We start from the raw sequence: 6,209 nt of genomic DNA on the forward strand, positions 1-6,209 counted from the left end.
CCTCCGAATGAGCCGCGGCCGCCGGGCGGGGCGCCTGCCGGCGCAGCGCGGCCGCCAGCTCGCACGCTCATTGGCTGCGGCGCGACCGAATGTAAATGAAACCGGCAGCGGCTCGGCGCTCATTGGCTCCGGGGGTCATCACGGGGAGTTCCGAGCTCCCTCACTGGCCGGTAGGGCTCCACCGGGTCCTAGTGCCGGCTCGCAACGGCTCCGGGTGCCCAGGCGGCTCGGTGGTGCCCCCGCCAGGCGGGCAGGGGCTGTCCCGGTGAACGCCGTGGCTACCGCCGGGGCTGTCAGGCAGGCAGAGCCTCCATCCCTCGGGGAGCTCCCCTACCACAGCCCCAAGCCCACTGCATCCGCTCACAAGCACCCACCGTGTCCCTTTGGATGACTTATTTAAAGCTGCTTCTCCCCCCCTATCCCCTCACTAAACCCCCAGTGACTCTGGTTCCCAAGGTCTCCTGGCCTTCCTGCAGGAACGGAGGATGCATCTGCTAAAGCCATCAGCAGCCGGCTGTGCACATCAGACATATAAAAAGCAGCTCAGCCTGGGACCCAGCTCACCAGCTTGCAGGGCTGGGGTAGATCCCATCCCACCATCCTTGAGGGTTTGGATCCCCATGCACAGCCCTGATACTCACCGGCAGCCCCAAAATCCATGCAGAGAATGAATCCCAATGCCTCTGAAGCTAAGCTGAGGCAGCGCTGATCACAGGACGTATATGGGCAAAGCAGACCCGGATCTGGGAGAGCATAAACTTGGTATTTATCTCCACAGAATGACATCAAGGCATTTCTGCACAGCATGCTGCTTCCCAGACGGCTCTGTTTATACTGCATGGAATAAACATACCCCGAGACACTTGACCCCATGTGTGCCACATCCCGGGATGATGCTCTGACCGCTTGCCAAGCAGGAAAGCTCTGCCCTTTCCTCCATCCTCGGGGGACTTTGATGTGCATCAGCACTGCTCATGACACTGGGCCTGGTGGAGGGGCTATGGGAGCTTTGCTGGGTGCTGGTGGCCTCCCAAACTGAAATGGTCCTTGCAGACCCCTGTGCTTCCCACCTCACATGCGCCAAAGCAGCTTGTGCTCCCAAGTAAGACTTTGCCCATAGACATGGACATATCAGACCAGATTTGCCATTAACAAAGCACTACTGAGATGTCTAATTAAGCAGCTATTCATGTGTCCGCAATGCAGGACCCTTAGAATGATAAATGCTCTTGCCAAATACATTTAAAGAAGCTACGTGACAGCTCTTAATACACCAGCAATCAAAGCGATGTCTGATGAGAGGACCTGAAATATGGGCACTGAATAAAAGATAGATTTATAAAACACCTACGGGTTCTATGTCTTTTCATATGGCTGTTTTGTAAGGTCCTTTTTTGGTGTACTGTTGTAAGTGGGGCATCAATACTTGTCTTGGAGCATTAATAGTAAATAATAATAATAATAATAATAATAATAATAATAATAATAATAATAATATAGGAAACATAAAGCAAAGTTTTCCTGTAGGCTTCCATTAAAAAGTCTACATGGAAATAGAAACTCGACCCTTAAAACCCCAAGAACATCTCCAGAATTGTATACTATTCAATATAGGTCACATTTGGAGCCTAAATCCTTTGGCAGCATCATCTCATATCACAGCTGCGGAAAATATAATTGGGATAAAATGGAATTGAAATCCTTCCTGCAGGCAAGCTCATCAACTAAGCCAAGGGATAAGTGGGCATGGAACCCATGAGAGCAAACAGCTCCCTAGAACCCAAGATTGGCTTGTTAAAGAGAAATAAGGTGTTTTTCCCAATCTTTCCCTGCAGAAACAGCTGTAGGATGTCATCGTCCCACTGAGTCAGCACAGGATGGAGCAGGAAGGAGCCAGCCTCCATAGCTTAGTGGGTTGTGAACTTCAAAGCTGAATTTAGTGTGTCGAATGTTGCTGCTGTTAATGCTGGGGAGCTCTCATCTGCGTCTGACAAGCGAAGTAGCTCACAGTGTGTGAGTTCCGTGGGCATGTTGCTGTGTTGCAGGGAATCTGCTGCTAAAACAGATGGGTGGCAGAGCAGCATCGTTTCCACAGTTGGCAGAGAGTGGGTACAACCCTGAGCAACTTCTCTCCTGGTTTCCTGCAATGAGGGAATCCCCACAGCAGGGAGATGGAGGGAACCCATGGAGATGCTCCTAATGCATCCCCAGCGATGCTGTTTTGGAGGAAGGATGGACTCATCACGGCAATGGAAGCACGCTCCTGTCTTAACGACTGCAAAGCCCCAGGACAAACTGGGAGGCGGGCAGCTATACATTCACAACAGCATCACTGCACAAATGTAAGGCTTTACTCTGAATCTCTAACACTCAAGTCAGGCTTCTTTTGTTCCTGGAGCTCCTGCTCTACCTTAAAGGAAGCCCTGGGCTCTGTGAGTACAGTCTGAGCAGTTGTGGGTTGCTGGAATAAGGAGCTGGTGAGGCCAAGCCTGCAAATCCTCTCTCCAATAGTATATGGGCAGTAGAGTCACCAAAGTCACCAGCTTTCTCTGCATGCAAGAACTGCAGGATTTCGTCTAAGCATCTGATATGAAACAGCATTTTGAAGTACATATGTGGGCTGGGTGTTAGGTTTTTTTTGAAACCATGGCCCAAAATCGAGCAAAAATAAACAGGTCATAAATATATTTAGGCTGGGAAGCAGAAGAACAGCCTTCCAGCTGGAGGAACTGCCAGGATTAAGATAAGGCTCCAGAAATTTCTGAGCACATTCTTCCCAACCTAAGTAGGGTGTAGATGGGCATCCAAGAGGCCTAACAGGGGATCAGGGTGGTCTCTGGAAGCCTGGGAAGATCATGGAATCCCAGGCTGGTTTGTGCTGGAAGGGACCTTAAAGCTCACCTAGTCCCAGTGAAGAGCTTCTGCCTAAGAGTTCATCTCAATCCCCCCTGTGTCAGTTTAAAGCCATTCCCCTTGCCCTGTCCCTACAGACCCTTGTCCAAAGCCCCCCTCCAGAGGGACCCTTTAGGCACTGGGAGCTGCTCTAAAGTAATTCCAATAACCTTTGCTTGAGATAAAGAAGGAGAGGAGCTCCCCAACTCTCTCCCTTCCAGAAACAACCACTGCGTGCTGGGATTGCTAAACCTATCCAGGACTTCAGAGCCTCCTTTCCAAAGGATCATCCCTGTGCACTGTTCTGAACCTCTGAGCTGTCCCTGTCCCCTTTTACACCCATGCAGGGTGCATCTGACCTTGGGAAGGACCTACACCAAAAGCCCAGCTTAAATCCCTAAACAGGACCTAAGCAAGACTTCAGTAATGCCTGGAATGAGTTTTCCTGTGGCAAACTGAGGAGTGAAGCTGTGTTTCCAGAACCAGCACTATAAATGGGCTTTACTTACTGATCAGATCTGGCTAAAAGCATTTCCCTGCAGAGAAGGTGGTGCTCAGCCTCATGAAAGGAGCATGAATGGAGTCACCTTCGAAACCATCCATTGCCATGGGGGCAATACCACCGCAGGAGTTTGTAAAGGGGAAGGGACTGATGAGCATGACTCTATTTTGGGTGCTTTTGGTTCTTGCACTGCAGCCAGCTGCCTCCCCATCACAGTTCCCTTTTGCTCATTGGGCTTCCTACTTCCCTGCACAGCACCGTTTGCGTTACACACGCAACAGAGGAACCTTTGTGTGGTGGCAATCTGTTTTTCTCCAAGAGAGAGGTTTATATTCACTGCACAAATGTAATGCTTATGAAATGCTACAAATCAGGGCTAGAGAGCAGCCAAAAAAGTCAGTTTGCTGCTGAGTTTGGTGGGAGGCTGATGGGGGAGGACCAGGGGGTCTGCTGAGAGCAGCAATCTCAGCTGTCAGAATGATTCAGCACGTAGATGCTTCAGTATCAGGAAGTAAAAGAGTTGTGGACGGTTTGTTACTGCAACTGTTTTACATGACGGGCAATAAAGGAACCAATCCTTGCTGGTTTGGATGGACTGAAGCAAACAGGGATGCTTACACCCTTGCTTTGTCTGATTTGCAGTTTCCAGCCCAGCTCCTGAGCTATGATCCGAACCCGTTCCTCTGGGAATCTGGTTCACCAGCCCGGATGTCCTACCTACATCACATCACTGGTGACATCAGAGCTCTGATTTGTCAGTACAACACCAATGAGAGCTTCCAGCCTCCCCGAGGGCCTGACATGCTTGTGGGACATCTTCTCCTCTGCTTCAGTGCTCTGGGGGTTGTAACCCATGCACTCCGAGGGTAACTTCAGTGGAGATCGATGTGTAAAACATCCTGAGCAGAAATATGGCAACAGAAAGGGTTTGACTGCAGAAAGCACAGATGTCCCTTGGGGTCATGAGCCAACCTCCAGTGACGTTATGAAGGGAAGGCAGGGTCTACCCTTTGGACTCATCCTTACCTCCAGCAGAACCAAACCTCCCTATGGAAAACCTCTGCAAAGCTCCAGGCTTCCTTGCTTGTCTCCAATTCCTTCCTTACAGCAGAACAGTTCAAGTCTGAGGCTGCTCTGCCTATCACCCCATGGATACATACACCTCTCTGACATGACTGACTTCAACAAAAGCCTGACAGGCATGAGTAACAGAATTAATGGCCTTCAGCAATTATCCATGTTCCTGCAGCATGGTGGTGGGAAACAGCAAGCCAGGGGCTGGTTGGGGCAGAGTTTCCAGGCCTGGATCAAGTGCAGGGTCTGTATTTTATTCCCCTTTCAACAATGTGCACTTTGCTCAGAGCTGACAGAGCTATTGTTTGGTTTGATAGTCATAGGATTGCCCTAACTATGAAATACGTGCCCCTGCCAGCCCTCAAACACATCCTGCATGGAGACAGAGGGCATCAGCTGAAAATCCCTGCTGGGAAAAGGCAAAGAAGCAACATAAAGAAGTCCAATAAATGAAGGTGGATTCTTTGTTGGTCTCATGCAATGCGAGGGGAAAAGGATCTCTGAGGAAAGAAAAGAAGTTCAGTCATTCATTATTTCTGGTAGGACTTGAGTGCATTTTGCTTATCGAGGGATTGTCATAGGGAGGGGATGATCTTATGGTTGCACTGAAGTTCCCTCCCTCCTCCAGTTCTCCCGATGCCAGGCTGCCTCCCTGCAGCCCGAGGGCCCTCTTTATGGACCTGCACTTCAGCTTCTTATTTTATGCCTCTTTTTTCCCCTGGATGAGGTGTTTTTAACAGACGTTTACCCAGTTCACTGCCTGTGGTCAGTGCTGCTCTGGGTACTGCTACCCCCTGCAAGTCAGCCTGAGCAAGGCACAGACACAGTGCTGGCTGCCCAGGAGGGGAAAGCATCACTTGTGGCCCTGATCCACCTTCCATGGCTGTGATCTGATGAACATTAAGCTGGGATAAAGCAGCCCTGCAACCTGCACCCCATGTGCCAGCTCTTCTGCCTGCATTACAGCAATGGGATGCAGAATGAGGTGGAGGTTACCCGGGCTGAGCTGGTCCCCCAGGCGCTGTGGAAGCTGGGGTCTTCCCATGGTGGTTGTGCCATGAGAGCTCCCTCCTGCCTTGCCTGGAGCCTATGGACACGAGGCATCACCAGTGCAGCTGTGATGGGGATGGAGGTGCTGCTTTCTCCATTAGACCAGTTACTGCTTCATAACCTGGATGTCTCAAGCATTCCTGAGCATGGACCTCAAGGGCATTGACTCCCAAATGATGCATTGCCAGGAGGTAACTTATGAGCTGGGACTTTGCTCCTGGTGCAAAGCATGACTAAAGAGCTGAGCCCAGAAGAGCTTCTCTGGACTATATTGCATGGGGTTTTCAGGGAGAAGCAGTTGTGAGATACAAACCTCTTCTGCATCTCCAGCCTGTCACCCATTGCTCTGCTGTCAAGGTCTGTCCCAGTGTTAAGCAGAAGCTGCTGAAAGATGGATTGAATGTGAGGAGGAGAAACCCATCATCCAGGGGCAGGATCTCTGGCAAAGGGATCGGTGAAGGCCAAAGTGTGTTAACACACATGTTCTGCACAGGGCTCTGCAGGGGTTTTTTGGAGGCTGTGCTTCCACAGCCAGCCTGCTGCTAACAGAGCTACCCCATGGCTTCCAATGAGCTCTGCAAAACTGCAGAGATAGGAGGAAGATGGGAGCTGCCTAAGTAATGTTTCAGCTTTTCCCAGTAGGAAGAACCCAGCCCAGCTCCTGGTGCAATGATGTGTGCAGGGATGCTCA

This window comes from Melopsittacus undulatus, chromosome 10 (genome assembly GCF_012275295.1).
Source record: "Melopsittacus undulatus isolate bMelUnd1 chromosome 10, bMelUnd1.mat.Z, whole genome shotgun sequence".
Lineage (NCBI taxonomy): Eukaryota > Metazoa > Chordata > Aves > Psittaciformes > Psittaculidae > Melopsittacus > Melopsittacus undulatus.